At 39.2% G+C, this 15,693-nt stretch overlaps 1 protein-coding gene across 1 annotated transcript in view; it reads left to right on the top strand.

The window, feature by feature from the left end:
* LOC111865142 (lachesin-like) overlaps positions 1-15,693 on the top strand; it is an 801,402-nt gene that overhangs the window by 486,833 nt on the left and 298,876 nt on the right. The gene's annotated exons all lie outside the window — the stretch shown is intronic.

Genomic DNA, 15,693 nt, shown 5'->3' with positions numbered 1-15,693 from the left:
GGGGGGGGGGGGTAAAGGAGGGCTGGCACCTAAGGCTGACAACTTTACTGTCATCTTTGAGCCCATTTCCTAGAAACTGTGTGATCCTCGACGTCTCACAACTCTACAGACCTTCATGGCCTGTTACAGGGATAGCTTTGCTCTTACTTTTTTTAGATACGTACTGTGTGGTACTTATCTGACTTCTGTCTTCATTTGCAGAATTTTGTCTATACGATATGGAAATAAAATTCATTATACAGGCAAAGACAGGAATAATTATAATACATGGTTATGATTGGTAGATTCCAGAGAGTTCTGACTATGGTGTAACACTCTGAATTACTGGTTTTTAGGACTTTGTCAATCAGTTTGTATTCTAAAATCTAGAGAACACCACGTTTTGGAAACTGGATCTGTTTCCGTCCTCAGGAGAGGAAGTTTGAGGCACCTGTTATGTTGGGTCCCTTAGAAAGAGCCAATCTGTTACTGGAGTGACTGAAGTTATCTCTTTCTAAAGGACCCAACGGACGGAAACATTCAGTTTCCGAAACCTTGTTTCCTCTAGATTTAGAACACGGAACGATGCACAAGGTTCCAACACCCAGTAATTCTGAATGGACGTGATTAGTTCATATAGTGTCGGTGATGACAAAGACGTAAATGTGTATCGGTGTGGAGTTTAATTCTTTGTGGTCTAGAAACTTATGTTTTAAATGTATCAGGTTTCTTATCAATTCACACATTTTTTTCCATAAGGGATGTGAAGAAATTTTTATAGCAACTAATCTTATTTTCAAACTGAGAATGTGTCTGAAACTTGCCCAAATATAGAAATTCTAAAAAAAAAAATAGTTTATATCACAAACTAGACCGCATTTTTAAAAACGTGTTTGTTAGAATTTATTGAAGACCAATTTTTTACTTTGCATCAAAATATACAAGCGTTATTATGTAAATATATACCTTGTAGGTAAATATCTTTCCAGCCGGTCACGATAGCCGAGCGGTCTAAGGCATGAACTGTCTTCGCTGGCTCGAACGCTGGGATAGTGGGTTCCAATCCCACACAAGGCATGGATGTTTGGTGTGTGTGTGTGCGTTTATTCTGTGTTTGTGTTGTTCTGTGTTTAGGTAGAGGCCTTGCGACGAGCTGTTCACTTGTCCAAGGAGTCCTACTTTCTATGAAAAATGATTGCGGAACTAAATAAGAGGTCTGGGTCCAGAATGGGCTGAAGGAACCATTGAAAAAATATCTTTCCGGCAAAGAGAACCATGTTAAACATTGTTGCGCTATTACATAAAATATATGTACATTTTATATTAAGATTGCAAAATATGATATTTACATTAAAAAAAGTTATAGCGTTAAATCATTTTGAATTTTAGAAAATAAAGTTCTGTTGAAAAATGCTAAATTCAAGTGGAAAGTATGATGACTAAGATATATTTAATTTGCGGATGCATATATTTGACAAACACATAGTTTCGTGATCTGTAGTTTCGTATTAATTCTGATGTGGGTTTCAGTATTTTATATAAGAGCTTAAGTTTTTCCGTGATTTTTACTGAGACCCTCGAGGCAAATTTCTGGATATCACTTCGATTAGCCACAATCGATTTGTTCCAAATACTATCCAGTTCATCAGTCATCACTCATGTTATTATTTGACCCTTTGTAGCCTAGATATGACAGCGTCTTGAAGTAACCCCACCCCCAGAAGAATTGTATTCCAGCGGTGATAAGAAAAGTAAACGAAGCTTCGAAAGCTTTATATTTTATATTCTGAATATAAGAAATAAATATAAGTTCATTCAGCTCAAATGAGAAATTGTAATGTACAGCTCTGGAAAAAAACGATTTCCATGCATTATTTAATGAGGTTTCAACTGTATTGTATAATAGAGCCTCCCCAAGCGCTGTGGTGAATGTAATGAATTAGAAGATACCACTGACATGTTAATGGAAGAAATAAACGCCATTATTTCTGGTCTAGACTTGTGCTCTTCTTTTGGTGCAAGTAGCCGCTAAAACGCTACGGCAAAATGCATTCATTATATGTGTACCGGGAATGTGAAATCTGCATATGAATAAAACCATAATTGCAATAGCGGCGGCTAAAGGATCTGTTGTTTTCCTTCTGGAACTTTGCAGTGTTTGCTGAGGTTTTTCATTAAGGCACTTGTTTTGCGCTGCAGTCGAGGTAAATCCATTTTCTCGCCATGTAATCAGAAACCCGACCCTAACTAGCGTATGAATATTAATGAAAATTCTACTGCAAGTGGAACCGTATACGCGATATGATTTTATTTATCCCTAGTGAGCACGTACTCCTAGTTTTGGCTGAAAAGACTAAGAAATACTACAAAATACCTGAGTCGTGAGCGAAAGTGTTCAGGCTGAGATTTGAACCGAGCATCTCCCGAAAACAGGTATACAATTTCATTGCTAAAGCACCATACTCGGTAAAATATTCGACCAAGTATGTCTTAAAAGAGAGAAATATACTTGTAGAATAAAGCACAAATTCGAATAACGTATTAGTGTCCATCATTTTCGAAAATTTATGGATCACAACCTAAACATTGTCAGGTTTAGGGGTGACTATAGACGGGATTTTGTATTGGGTGATTGAATTTGTTACACCTTATACATTCACACAACTCGGGACTACAGGCAATACAGCGTTATCGCTATTCTAAACACTTTAGAGTTAACCGTTACGCACACACTAGGGTTCTCAGCCTTCACTAGTCGTAACCTGGCAACGGATTTATCACAGTCTCACTGACATTTCAAACCACTCGTGAAGTCTTCTTGTCACAACATAACTAATGTCCTGTCATTGCTCTGCAACTGCCAATTCGGAAGAGTAGACTCAGCTACTGTTCTACTGTTCTCTACTTGTACTACTTCTTTACTACTAATTCTCAAGAGCCCTTTCTGTCATTTTATAACCCCTCGGTACAGGCACCGCGGAGAACACCTCTGTATTTTTAAGGAGATGTGTTTACTAGTCCATTACCTAGCACTGGATGTCCCATTGTTGCGTATGCGTGTGTTGCGGGAGTGTGTGTATGGAACCATTGCCTAGCAATGGGCATACACGTCACAATATGTAAGATTACTGTTCTTGTATGTTCAGTGTTATGTTACATTATTTTACTTGTTAGTTGTTTTTACTTACAAAAGAACTGCTGAGGCCTGGGACAGAGGCGTCTTTTATCTAATCGACCTCCTGTAGAACAGGTTAGACATTTCGGTAGCTCGGCGGAAGAAGCTCTTATATGCCTGTAGAACTTATGTGCTCTTTTTATTGTAAATATTTTGTGACGTACGTATATGATGCAGCATATTAAAAGACAGTTGCATCTCTGTCTTCTGACGTACAAACGTCGACAGAATGTCTGTATCTCCAGTACGGATATCATCTGATTAACGGTGTTAATGGAAACAATCGTTGTTTATCCAAAAAACTGTAAGAAACTCATAAATATGCTGCATAGGAAAAATTACAATATTTAAAATGTGGTACCTGGAGTTACCATTGTGTTGTAGAAATTTATCAAGCAAATATAGAGATGCTATGGATTATTCGTTTTCGAAAACTTATTCTCTGGACGTGTTAGACTAAGGCTGTGTAATCATTTTTAAGAGATTTTTCTATTGGCAGATTCCACGTGCAGAGATTTTACCAAGTATGTAAAACATACCTATTTCAGAAATATTTCGTACCCCAAATGAGTCCATAATGGATAATATGCAAATTCTGTAGACAGGAAATTTTAGTAAAAATTTGAAATACCACTTCACGTTCAGGGTCCTGGAGCAGAACTCAAACTATGCTTTATAAATTTATTGAAGGACGAAATAATTAATATTTAAATCGTTTCCTCACAATTTCAGTATACATGAGCACACTACATTTAACCAAATCCGATTTTACGCGTATTCGAACCACGGATCGCTAACTGGGTGTGGTTCATACTTCCGAGCGTTATGTAACCTCTAGTTTGTAATGGGTAGAGCTGCCCTGCATACAATTTTCTCTCTACAATAACATGTATTCTGAAAGTTTCAAAAGGCAGCTTTGGGATTTTCTTCTTTTCTCTCCTGCTTAGTCATTACACGTGTCACCCTGAATACTCCAGCACATGAGGGATATTTTAAAGTACGTGTCACTGAATGATATAGAAACTACAGCGCCTTGACTTACTGCACGTCTTTTCTTTTCTAATGGTCGCATTGTAATGTTCATTACATAATGGATAACTAAATATATCGTTTTGTGACAATTGTAGTTATTCCAAAGGATCGACAAAGTAAAAAATTAGGCTGTGTGATTCATTTATAACAAAGAAGACCGATGATTTGAAACAGAACTTCATGGAAAAGGGAGTGTCATGATAAATCCTAGAGCAATACAAACGCTAGGGAAAGGTCATTTTGAAGATTTTGTCTTTGTATTTATCGTACACTGCAGTGAGGGCTAAATGTATACATTTGACATGATATAGGCCTGTTAAGCCGTATGAAAGTTTGATGATGGGGGAACGTTCCTGTTTGTTTTTCACTTAAAGTAGTGCAGAAATATTGTTATAAGTGCTGTAAGTGCATATTCATGAAATATTTGTTTCGAATCAAACATGGGTCTCGGGATATCTTAATATAATTTGGTAGTTTTATTGTTTCTCCATTCGAAATCTGCGTAGTACCTTCAAATAGGCCACGAAAACCCCATTTAAAATTCCTGAATACTTAATATAAGAACAAATTCATCATGCGCTACTCTCTCTCTCTTTCTCTTTCTTTCTCCTCTCTCTCTCTCTCAAGAAGTAACGTTCCTGACCTCTTACCTCTAATGATTAACCTCAGTGACATTTTGGAAGATCCAATGGATGCCATGGTGGAAGAATATCCGAACACAGAGAGACTATACTTATCAAGGAACTCAGGACTTGCATCCAGATATCTTGTGTGACTGATCAGCCCGTGATGTTTAAAGACCAAATCTTCCGATCTACAAACAAGTGTAAAAGTGCTGTACCATATGTCAGTTTTTTTCAGAATTGTTACAAATTTTAAATTCATATATTAAGAATAATTTCATATGTGAAGCAGCATGGCTGGAAGAATGGATTGCTTGAACAAAGAGGAGAATATGGACTGTAATTTGTAAGCCCGCTGAAAATGATATGTTTAAGTAACTACTCTAATTAGTTTTATACTACCGAGTAAGATACAGTACATTAAGGCTACTGAGATATTGGAGATTTGTGTCATGTAGGACAACTCAATCATATCATTAGAGCGACCTTAATGCACTTGTCGGCCTCTGTTGCTAATAGTTGAAAGGAACATATCAGAGTTGTACATTAATGAAATCCTCTTCTAATAATAGACCGATAGAGTTCTCTCAAGACTGAAAGCTCTTTCACACGTTCGTTTTGTACTTGTATTTCTTTGTAAATCTCCACGATTTCATTGTGTATTTTTTTCCTTGGCACTACAGCCCCAGTGGGCCTACGCCTACCTCCATGAACTTCTCCGTTCACTTCGGTTTTTCCAGATCTTACACATTCGGTAGGACTCCTTGGGCGGGTGATCAGCTCGTCGCAAGGCCTCTACCTGTACATAAACACAGAAAAACGCACACACACACAAACTAAACATCCATGCCCTGACTGGGATTCGAACCCACGATCCCAGTTTCCAAGCGAGCGAAGACAGTACATGCCTCAGACCGCTTGGCTACCATGACCGGCTTTCGTTATGTATAGAAATGCAAAAAATGAAGCTGTAACAGGCCATGGAGGCACATAGGATTGTGAGACGTCGAGGTTCCCACATTTTCTAAACAATCAGCCCACAGATCACGGTGAGGTTGTCAGCTTCACACCCCGGCCGCCCTCTACTCCCAGGAAGATTCATGGTACTCATTTCTGTTAGAGGCTGAGTCGATCCCAGGGCCATAGTGCGGATGGAAGGATTAGATAAACTAGAAACTGCAATGATATCATCGGGGATCAAACCCACAACCTTCCGGCCTGTAACATTGTGCCGTAATCAACTACGCTACCGTCAAATAATAGCGGCAGTAATTCATTTGGAGTGTCATTACGTGAGGCGTGAATTGACCGTTCGAAATGCGCATAAGTTCGGTGCGCTTTGCAGTTTCGAAACCTTTCTTGAGGACGTTAGGCAACCGGCCGAGGGGGCGGAGCACCTATGCAGTGGGTCATTACGTTCTCCCGGAAGCGCGATAGCCTATCTTAAAGTAGATGTATCAAAGTGAAGCTTCGTGTGAAGGTCGCATTATTCACCAACTTATCCCTGAAAACAATCAAGAGGGATCGATGGATCACACATTACAAATAGAAACTAGAAACAACAAACCCAATGTACGGCTAACATTCTGGTAACAGAGCGGCAGGTTTCGGACCTGCCAACACCGAAACCTACAGTACCATCGTGCCAGATCCTTCTACCTCCCATCCCCACAAATGACTTCTTCCAAAAGATTTCCCACCAGAACTCTCCGTGTGTTTTGCAGCAACAAATAATTTCCCAGTCTGTAGACGTACCATACGTAGGATTATGTTCTTCAGGAGTTAACTTCTAGTCCAATTTCGGTCAAGAAATTATTGAGGCATATTATATTATACCATCGCAGTGGCCGCGCCGTCATAGCCCGCTCTAACACTTGGATCGTGGGTTAGAATCCCAATTAAGGCATGGATATCTGTGTGCGTTTATTCCATATTTGTGCAGCTAGCGGCCTTTCAACGGGTTAGTCACCCGTCCAAGGAGACCTACCGACTGTGTAAAAGGTCAAGAAACTGAAAAGAGACCAAGGTCCAACAAGAGGGCTAGATAGATAGATAGATAGATAGATAGATAGATTGATAGATATATAGATAGATTGATTGAGTGATAGATAGATAGATAGATAGATAGATAGATAGATAGATAGATAGATAGATAGATGCCATCAGATTCAAGGTAATATGTGTAAATAATTACATTTAAGATTGTGTGCTAATTATCTTTATCCTTTATAAGATAAGGTAAGAGAAGCTAAGTTGTTGTTATACAGTATTCCTAGGGATGTTCGTGATTAGGTTACATAGATAAAAAAACAATTTATGTATGTCTCAGAATGTCAAAATTTGTATTGCTCCTCTAAAGGTTTCCTTCCTTACAATAATGGGCCAATTTCTACTGTTATAGCCTAATTACTCGTAGGTGACAAGGCAAAAACAGTCTAGAATATAGATGAATGAGTGTAATATCACATTTTCTCACCACGAAATGTTTCTTCCGGAAGAAAAAAAAAAGCTTTCGTGAATGTGGTTGGGATAATAAGAAACGTAGAGAAATATAAAAGTACAAGAAAATTCCGCAGTCATAAATTAAATAATAATGCAAAATTCCCCGTTATGTCCTTAAGTTTCCATGTTACTGCATATTACTATTTATGGATCGTCTCATTAGTACACCTGTAAGTTGGATTCGGAAAAATAGTCAATTCGAAACCGGCCTGCGAACTGATACACTGAAGTATTTTTATCTTCGTGCTAATCCGCACGTTAATATGCGCATATGCTGTCTGGGTAGCATATAACTACACCACACAAATCCTCATCAGCACATCATGATAACCGCCCTGGCAGTTTTCATCAAATATACTAGTAACCACAGGCTTTCATAAATCACGTCAATAGTTTAATAATTATTTACTGATTATGAAAAGTACTGAAATCTCATGCCACGTAATTGAGCATAATAAGCTTACGTGAACAGAAATAACTAATTTGGTTGCAGTTTCCAAGTTTTAAACAGGTGGTACTTTTACACTGAGTGGTATTAGACACGATATTCTTATGTTTGACTCCTCCAAACATGCAATCTTTTCATTAAGTCGAACTAAATTACGTTGGTACTCTGTTTTGTGGGTCATTACGGAAACAGGGTCATAATTGGAATTGGAGGAATTGTGTTCTATGTTCAACGTACGTTTTTTGTATCGACGAGAAATCTGCAATCTAAAAACAATGTTTCTTAATCATTGATTAAAATAGACGACATATCGCTGGATCGATAATCTCTTCTGGTGTCAATAAATAATTGAATAAGTCACCATGAATCTTTTCCCCATAAGAGGAAAGAAAACAAACTTTAAGTCGTGTGGAAGTAAAATAAGTCATGCTTTCGGTTACGTAGGGCAAAAACGGAAATTAATTTAACAACTTTCAAAGTAAGTAATACTGCTCAAAGTGTTCCAATATGCTATCGAATTATAGTTATAGTCTGTCAAATAGATATCTCGATTCGCAAGGAATAAGGAACACAGAGGCCGATTACAATAGCCTCGCGGTCTAAGGAATGAACAGATTTCGCACGCGGGTTCGAATCTCACTGAAGGCATGAATGTTTGGTGTGTATATGCGCTTATTATGTGTTTTGTGTTGTCCTGTGCGACAAGCTGATCACTAGCCCAAGGAGTCCTACGGTCTGTGAAAAATGATTACGGGACTGAATAAGAGGCCTGGGGCCCTGAATGGGCTGGAAAAGTGACAGTAAGAAGAGGACCAAAGAGAAAAACTGAGATTGCGAAAAGAGTGATAGTTTATGTGACTTGATACTATTGATGTGCTCGATTGAAATTATTGGCGGCTATGGATTCCTGTCCGCACCTCCATCCGACATACTGGAACTGAGCACATATTAGCGATATATGACTGAGAATTTGAAACGACACCAAGATAACATATACTACTAAATTTCACAGTATTAATTTTATAATTAAATCAAAACTTGTTGCTTATTAGGAAAAAGGAAAACAACGAAATAAATACACAAATACACAGATTAGCTGCAATAATCTTCTAAGATAATGAATTGCGAGTTGTGCCATATTTAAGGGCATATCCGAGGATTAGGGATATTAACTATTTCAGCTTTCTATTCGGAAAAAAATTTAGACTCGATCATGTAAATGTAAATAAAGGTGTCCTTCTAACAGGCCGTGGAGGGACATAGGATTGTGAGACGTCGAGGTTCCCACATTTTCTAGACAATCGGCTCACAGATGGCGGTAAGATTATCAGCCTTACGCGCCGGCTGCCCTTTTTCCCAAGTAAGATTCCTGGTACTCATTTCTGTTAGAGGCTGAGTTGACCCCAGGGTCATAGTGCGGCTGGAAGGATTAGGTAAATTGAAAAAAATCCACCTCATCTGGATTCGATTCCACGACCTCTCGGCTTGTAGCATAGTGCCTCAACCAACTACGCTACCGCGTGTCCCGGACTCCATGATGACTTTGCCTTTATATTGTCTAGGCATTTGCCTCCCTTTCGTGTCTGCTGTCCGCCTGGAATATTAAGGAAAATTATGTAAGAGCTATTCTGCCTGATTTTCTCCGGAAAATGTTATAAAACCGAGAAAATGAATGCCATATGCCACCGTATGACTTCTAAAGTTTTTATTATATTAAGCTGTACGAATGTTACGTCATATGACAAAAGGTAACATTTTTCCTGAGCTTAATTAAGAACCACACCACGAAGACGTACGGAGGGGTGGAGGTAGAGCTTGGCATCGGTACTAGGAGGTAAGGGGTTAACTTCACAATCCGGCCGCCTTCTTCCCCAGGAAGGAGCCCTCTGTACCCATTGGATAAGAGGCTGGTTGGAACACAGAACTGGACTGCGTGCTGTGGAATAGAGAAATATCTCTCGACTCTGCCGGGATTTAAACTCCGATCGTCCAGCTGCTACACCGACCTAGCTAACACCATAAGCACCATATGCACCACAAAAGCATGATCATATTATTCCCACGACTCTCAAAATACACCGTGAATAGCGGCAAACTAAAATGAAATTATTTTAAACTTATATTGTACTCGGGGGCTGGAATAACGTAGTTTGTACAGTGCATGAATATTTGTTTTCTACAGCGACCAAGATTAACTGGGGAGCCCAACTAGATTCGTAACCAAAGTTACCATGGTAAAACAACCGGCGTATGAAGTTGGTCACTCATTTCAAATTCCGATGTTGAGAATGAGTGGAGCTAGGCCTCCAGTCACTTGTGCATCTCTTGTGCTTAATTAAGCGTAGGAACAACTTTATCTCTCCCTCATACTACCTGTTTCGTACAGTGTCGCAAAAAGTAGTCGTCTTTAAAGTCAAAAGCAGACCAAGTTCCTAGTGAATATTTGGATCACACTTACGAAGCCTACATAGCGCTAGTGGGGTCCCGTAGCAGAAGTTCTCAGTTTGTAATTAAATTTCAAAACTTAAAATTAAGGTTAGCAAATATTTTTGGTTTTAATTATCATATCATTATTGCCCAAATTTCAAAACTGCATAATCTTTTAAAACCTGAAGCACCTTTGTGCTCATACTTTGAGTATATTCTAAATTCATCAGTTAATAATTCCAGGTTATTAAAGTATTTGGAATTAATTGCTTACAGAATCTCTTCATCTCTATGAATTAGGTCTACTTATGTTGATAAGTACTATATCACCATATGCAAATAGCTTATGCAGTATGAGCATTATACATAACAAATAAATATAACAATGAAATGTATACTGATTATTTGAGGATGGTTATGCTTGCTACAATTCAGTCCGGAACCTTTTGTCTTCTCATTTGCTGTCTATAAACATAAGGATCAGAATATATAAAACTATAATTTCCCTGTGGTTCTGTATGGGTGTGAAACTTGATCTCTGACATTAAGGGAGGAACATAGACTGAAGGTGTTTCAGAATAGGATGTTGAGGAGAATATTTGGACCGAAGAGAGATGAGGTGACAGGAGGCTGAAGAAAACTGCATAATGAAGAGCTTCATAAATTGTACTCTCTCCAAGTGTAAATAGAATGATGAATTCAAGGAGGATGAGATTGGCAAGGCATTTAGTACGAATGGTAGGAAAGCCAGAAGGACCACTGGGAAGACCAAGACGTAGGTGGGTGGTCAATATTAAAATCGATCTTAGAGAGATGGAATGGGATGGTATGGATTGGATTGATCTGGCTCAGGATAGGGACCAGTGAAGGGTTATCTTGTGAACACAGTAATGAACCTTCGGGTTCCATAAAATGCTGAGAATTTCTCGAGTAACTGCACAATTGGCGGCTTCTCAAGAAGGGCCAAGCTCCTTCAGTAAGTGAGTGAGTTGTTTGAGGATGGGCTGGTGTTCTGTACATAGCATTTCTGTCGTTTTCAAAAATAATAACTCCCTAACCTGAATGTGATTATGACTTGGAAACTTTTCATGCACATGTCTTGTGAGGAATCCGGTGTTGTCCACAATACCTCAAATATTGAAAGGCCTCTCAGAGTACTTTATATTTAGCTATATATGTGGTGTGGAGATGTGTTTTGTAGTTGATTGGACGTTCTCCGTCTAAAGATTGCAATGAAGAAAACCTCTCATAAATTTTTCACATGTTCATGTCAGCATTCCTTCTCATTCTCTGGAGTTCAAGAATCATATTATTAATAGTTTCATGTATATCTGATTTAAGATATTTAAATCTTATCATTGTGTAAGTAGGGCGTTTCAACGGTCATATGGAAAACACTTCCGCGAAATATGATCCATCAATCTGTCGATGCAGTAACTGTCCATAAAATGAATAATTAATTCTCAAACTGCTTAAAATCTTGTCATGTTTCTACAGAAACTGACTAAGAATGAGACAGAGCTTCAAATAGAAAGAAACGAAGTCCTAACAAAGTCTTATCTCATACGAGAACATGTATGCGGGTCAAATTAAATTGTACTGAAGTAGAGAAACTAATTACTCTTTAATCACACAGTTGTAATACACCGCTATTTATGGTCTCTAACTGAAAATGTATTGCATTAATACTTTGCGCGGATCTTTAATAAGCTTCGTAAATAATGATAAAATTTACATGATTATAACTTCACTAACACATAAATATTAATCCATTTCAAGAAACACACGCCGAATTATTACTTAACTAAATAAGCCAAAGCTATCCCTGTAACAGGCCGTGAAGGCCCATTGGTTGTGAGACGTCGAAGCTCGCACATTTTCTCTAGACAGTCGATTCGCAGATGGCTATATGGTTGTCAGTCTTACGCGCCGGCCGTCCTTTACACCACAGGAAGATTCCTGGTACTCGTTTCTGTTATAGGCAAAAGCCGGCTGGAAGGATTAGGTAAAGTGAAAAAAATCCATCTCATCGGGACTCTAACCCACGACCTTCCCGCTTGTAGTAACAGTGCCTCAACCAACTACTCTGCTGCGTGCCCCTGAAAGTTTAAAGTGTACTCTTACTCTGCTGCTTTGACGGATTAATTTCTCTGGCCTGTTTCCCATCGGATGTTATACACAGTACGACTCCTTCCACAGGTGACAAACTTGTTGCAAGGCCGCTACCTGCACAGGAAAATACAAACACGGAATAAACGAAAGAGTCCTTGCCTAGAGTGGGATTCGATATCATGATCCCCGTGTTTGAGCAGGAAAAGATATCGAATTTATTCTTACGCAGTAATAAATAAACCAAAACGCTGCGGTGTACGTATAAGCTGTGTTATTTGGCCTCTTAATTTTGATGGCGACAAATTTTGCAAATGCCAAGTATGACTCTTTTTACGTTAACCCATACGAATATGGTTACCTAGCGAAGTTACAACGGTTGACATACGGTACAGATACAGTGTCTGCAGAAGCCTTCAAAGTCAGAGGATTGAAGAAGCAACTGTTGGATAAGGATTTTCCTCTATAGTCCGACTCTAATGAAAGCTTGTGAGAATAAGAGCGCAACAGGTAGACATCTCAACACAGAGGAAATTCCATGAATTAGTGATGTTGATAGGTCTATGGCAATTTGAGAAACATAACGCGAATTTACATTCACTTGTTCCTGTTGTTCTGTCCTCCATTAACTTTGAAGTAAATGTCATGTGGTTTTGTTGGACGTTCCTATATTCGCAAGATGGAAAATATACTTTATTTTAATTATTCTTTTAATATTTGTGTGGTAGGTACACGGCCTTAATCTTAGAGGACAAATATAGATTGGTGTTGTTTAAGAAGAGGGTGCTAAATGTAACGTTTGGATGTAAGAATAAAGTGGAGAAAGCAGTCGGGGAGAGCTGCATGATGAAGTTCTTAGTAAATTGTGTTCTTCAAGAAGTATTGTTAGCGCTACGAAATCAAGGACGAAAAAGGTATACAAAGTGTGTCCAGGTTCTGTTAGGACTGTGTTCATTAAAAATACAAGACTTGAATTATTTTCAAAATTTCATTCCTTTTATTCAAAATAGTCTCCTTCTGGATCAATACATAGCTGGTATCGATTGAAAAGTTTTCGAAAACAGTCACTACTCCTTTTGTGGAATCGCATTTAAAACTGCGGTACATTCCCTTTGGATGTCCTGGATGGTGTCGTGACGGTCTCCTTTCATCGCCAACTTAACGTTTTGGAACAACCAGAAATCTGATGGAGCCAAATCTGGAGAATACGGAGGATGATCAAGGACTATGATCCTTTTTCTGACCAAAAAATCGCCCACGATCTTCGATTTATGGGGTGGGGCATTGTCATGGAGGAGCGACCAGGAACATTGCTCTCGATATTCAGGTCGAATTCGAAGAATTCTCGCCCATATACGATTGAGGACTCCGAGATAATAATCAGAATTCACTGTTTGACTTTCTGGCAGAAATTCCTTGTGAATGTTTCATTTGGAATAGAAGGAAACAGCAGTGTCTTTACTCGAGTCTCTTGCATGCGCACTTTCTTTGGTTTCGGCTTCTTCGGGCTCAACCACGCTGCACGCTGCACTCTGCCGCTTTGTGAGAGGCTCATATTGAAAACACCATCTCTCGTCACCAGTAACAATCGTTTTTGTAAATTTTGTATCACTTTGGGCCGACCGTAACATGTCTTTGCATTGTTCCACTCTGGCATGTTTTTCATCGCCTGACAGCGCGTGCCGTACAAACCGCGCACAAAACTTCCGTTTGCCCAAATCCTCGGCCAAATTTGTTACACAGTACTTTTTGGTATTCCCAAAAGCTCTTCGATGAGTCTTGCAGAAACACGTCTGTCTGATGCAAGGATTTCGGTCGCTTTTTTACATTTTCATCAGTGCAACTTGTTCTCGGCTTTGATGCACGAGGAGCGTCTTCAATGTCCTCCCTGCCGTCACGAAATACAGCATACCATCGAAAAATGTTCGAGCGACTCAAACAGTCAATACCGTACACATTTTTCTTCATTTCGTACGCTTCTCCAGCTGTTTGCCTAACTTCAAACAAAATTTGATGTTGGCTCTTTGTTCAACCGCCACTTTGCGATGAGCGTCAGAACAATACTGTTACATTCAATGTCAGAATACATGATGCAGCGATGCTTGCGCTTTGAAATTATAAAGAGCCACAGCTGAAACTTAAAGAATCTTAACGCCACAACTCGCCAACAGATGGCATTGCAGGGCAAAATTAAAGAAAAATAATGAGTCCTAACGGATCCTGGACACACTAGTCGTGTAGGACGCATGAGAAAGTTGAGAAGTGTGCCAAAAAATTATCAGAAAATTTGAAAGTTAAAGACACTTTGGGATTTAGGCTTCAGTGGGAGAAGTGTAATCTTTTTAACTAGTTGAACAACCGTAAGCTTTTCAAGTATAACCATACTCCATGAACTTAGGTATCGTTAACATGACATATTAATTTCTAACACTGCGTTCACGTTTCGCTTCAGATAGAACTTTGCGTCTTGTGGAAGTACTCTCAGCCTGAAGGAGAGGTTAAGACGATGAGTATGAAGTTTGGCAGTAGAACCGGGTTAGAAAACTTCCATATTTCGAGGGGGCGGTCTTAAAGCCGTCACCACAGGATATTCCTCTGTCTTAAATCGCTCAACCACCGGGATCGGAGAAAGTGAAAGCGCGTAACAGAGATGTCGCAACGAAAGCTCAGTGGAGAACGACGCATTGAGCGATGTTTTAACAGGACCTTAAAGTTGTGTGTAACTTTTCCCAGTAAATATAATGTAAGTTGCGCGGTATTTCAGTTCATATTAACTTTCTACTAAAGGCCTATTCTCCATTAAAATACTGGCGTCCAGGTATCATGATCCCTATAACGCCCATTGGTACGTATAATAAAACTCTGTATTCTGCCCATGGAGTGTATTGGTTTGTTTTGTATGATTCTGAAAATAAACAGCAACTGTTTGCCTAAGCAGCATCAACCTGCTGGTTTTGTACTGGAGACATAATGTGTTTCCTGGGAGATCGGAACGGAATCTTATAGATTCTGCAGAAAAAAATCCTTCAAAAGCATAATTATGGCTACTCTTTAAATCTTGATGTACACGTAGGTAACCTAATGCAACAATAAACAACTGTACTATAGTTCACAATACTGTGGCATATAGATCCGTTGCTAGGCAAGGACCGAGAAACATACAAATAGACAACGGACGTTGCTAAGCAGCGGTCCGCAAACAGCAACAGATGAATGGTGCTTTCTGCGCGGTCTGTTAAGCAATAATTGAACAGCAACATGTCATAGGTGTTTTCTGCGTGGTCCATACCGTGGTGTAATAGGACAGGTCTAGAATTTAATAGTTGGGGGACAGCCGCCGGCCAACAAGGTCATCAAGACGCAAGCTGAGGAAGTTACGACTTTGGAAGCCGTTGCCA

The sequence above is a fragment of the Cryptotermes secundus genome, unplaced genomic scaffold (assembly GCF_002891405.2).
Source record: "Cryptotermes secundus unplaced genomic scaffold, Csec_1.0 scaffold92, whole genome shotgun sequence".
In the NCBI taxonomy this organism is placed as follows: Eukaryota; Metazoa; Arthropoda; class Insecta; order Blattodea; family Kalotermitidae; genus Cryptotermes; species Cryptotermes secundus.
Note: the sequence above shows the minus strand (reverse complement) of the source record. Positions and strands in the feature narration are given on the sequence as shown.